Consider the following 2,937-nt stretch of genomic DNA (forward strand, 5'->3'; position numbering starts at 1 on the left):
GCACGTTTCTGGTTTGACCGGCTGTGTCTGTTTTAGGGTCTGTCGGGTGTTGTTTCGGCTTGGGGGTCGGCTGGGAGAGTGCTTGGCTTCTGGCTTTGTCTCCTGGTGCCGGCGTGTTGTGGTTTTCTCTTTGGCTTTCGTTTTGATTGGTTTGGTGCCCGCTTGGGTTGGTCCTGTGGGCTTGTGGTTTGGTCTTTTGCTGTCGTCGGGATAAGCCGGGGCGACTTGGGGGCGATGGTTAGGCCGGAGCTCCCGAAGTTGCTTCTTCCGCTCTCCTGACGTTTTTGTTAGTTTGGTTTCTTAGACGAGTACTCTTTTTTCGCTTTGGGATTTTCTCATCGGGGTTTTTTCTAAAGGCGGTTTTAATGAGGCTCGACCCTTAGTTTTCTTTTCTGTGCTCTCAAGGGTTACTTTAGGGTTTTTGTTTCTTTTTAATAAAATCCTATTTCATCAGATTATGTTTTTTTTGGAGGAGATATATAGATTACTCCCTTCGTCCCGATTATCTTGAGACAAAAATTTTGAGTACAAGATTTAAGAAATTATTATTTGGTGTGTTAAGTGTGGTAGGTTTTTTTTTTTTTTTTTTTTTTAAAAAGATGATCAATAATGGTTCCCCATTTCCCCCTTGATGACTCGAACCCCTGACCTATTGGTAGGAGATGAAGTGTCTTACCAACTGAGTTGCACTTCGTTGTCTAAAGTAAAAAAGTGAAAAAGGTGTTGGTCAATTGAAGGAATATTAAATTGAATTAATACTCGATTGCCCGATGATCGTTTCTTGGATTATTATTAATTCATCATACAACGATTAATTCCTAACATGCTCCTATGAATTTAACAGCTGACCACAGGTGTTAGGAAAACTTACTTGAGAATCGGATGCACAGATGGTTGATGATCGCGTCGAATGATTCAGACTCCAGCTCTGATCTTCTCGACTGTATCCCGCTCAATTCCCAACGTTGGATGGACAACGAACTATGAGAACTCCCAAGACAGAAAAGCCAATCACGTTCTGCGCCCCCTTTCTGCTCTCAAAACCCTAATTTTTGATCAGTGTATTTTCCTGAGAGCTGACAGCTGTATTTAATAATACAGAAAGAAGAGTGGGGCGCCAGTTTTAGGGTGTAGGCGTTTTTCTGCCCTACTTGGGCTAGGAGACATTGGGCCAGCCCAGGGACCAGATACAAGGAATAAAGATGGGCCTCAAATAAATTAATTTATCTATGGTCAGCCCAGACCATAATTAATTTATAAATATCAGTTCATTCCACTAGAGAACCGATACTGACTTACCCCTTTATTGCCGGTGATGAGTCGGGGCTTGTATTTAGACTTATTAAATCTTCGTATTTAAAATATCCGACATCCATTAATTAATTAGAGCTCTGACAGCTTAAATTAATTAATCTCTTAATAATTCCTTAAGCAGTACCACTCAATCTTTATTATTACGCCTGAACTTAATCAACCTGCAGGGTTTAGCGTAATAAACCTTATTGAGCTCCTTAAGGGGATGTCATTATCCTATACCGGATACGGGTACTAATACAGATAATCAAATATCATATATTAACCGCTATCACCCAAGATACAGGGTACTCGAGTTAGTATTTAACTCTTGCCCATAGTAAGTCAAAGTGATATACGAATTAACATATATATTTGAATACTTATTAGTATTAAGATTTATGAGTCACCTAGATCTTGATTCTTCACATAAGTCAGATAGAAGAATACATCTCAACTGTTGGTCCTATCAATACGTAATGACGTACCAGTATAGACAAGTAGCCAAGACAAACTACTTCCATCTATACTGCAGCCTAAACCAATAACTTGTCCTAGAGTTATTTCGGCTGTGATCATATTATATCTCTTAAGGTTATTCCAATTATATGGTCTTCTGTGATATACAACACACCATATAATCTACTTATACAGAGATAAAGAACATACATATGCAATCATGAACACAATCAGATAGGAGATAAGAATAGTGAATAATAGGAATCATTGTATACAAGCACAAAGTTCTTGCTTTCAGTATACAAATCCAACAATCTCCCACTTATACTAAAGCAAAACTTTTAGTATACAATGTGTCTAAATACTAGCTATTACAAAACTTCACTTCATCTCTCCCACTTATACTGAAAGTTTTTCTCTAAGTGGGTGGCATCAACCGCAATCCCATCCCTCGAGCATGCTTCTCATAGGTCTTTTGCGGTAAGCTTTTCGTGAAAGGATCAGCTAGGTTCTCCAATGTATCAATCTTTTCTACTAGCACATCTCCTCTGTTTACGATTTCTCGTATGATGTGGTACTTTCTCTCTATGTGTTTTGACGCCTTGTGGCTCCTGGGTTCCTTAGAATTTGCCACTGCACCCGAGTTATCACAATAAATTATGATACTCTTAGGCAAATTAGGGACCACTCCTAGATCCAAGAGGTAGTTCCGGAACCATACAGCCTCTTTAGCAGCTTCCGAAGCAGCTACATACTCGGCTTCCATGGTGGAGTCTGCAATGCACTTCTGCTTTGCACTCCGCCACGATACGGCTCCACTTCCCAAGGTAAACACATAACCAGAGGTAGATCTCTTCTCATCCCGGTCAGCCTGGAAATCCGAATCGGTGTAACCCAAAGGAAATAGACTGTCTGACTGGTAAACTAGCCTATAATCTCGAGTCCGTTTCAGGTACTTGAGAATATGCTTTACCGCAGTCCAGTGTCCTGGTCCAGGGTTCGACTGATATCTTGCAACCATGCCAACGACATAGCAAATATCAGGTCTCGTGCATAACATCGCATACATGAGGCTACCTACGGCGGAAGCATAGGGTATCTTCCTCATCTCCTCAACCTCACTAGGCGTCTTAGGACACATGTCCTTAGACAGAGGAATGCCATGTCTAAAAGGTAGCAAGCCTT

Source organism: Salvia miltiorrhiza, chromosome 3 (genome assembly GCF_028751815.1).
Source record: "Salvia miltiorrhiza cultivar Shanhuang (shh) chromosome 3, IMPLAD_Smil_shh, whole genome shotgun sequence".
Taxonomy (NCBI): domain Eukaryota; kingdom Viridiplantae; phylum Streptophyta; class Magnoliopsida; order Lamiales; family Lamiaceae; genus Salvia; species Salvia miltiorrhiza.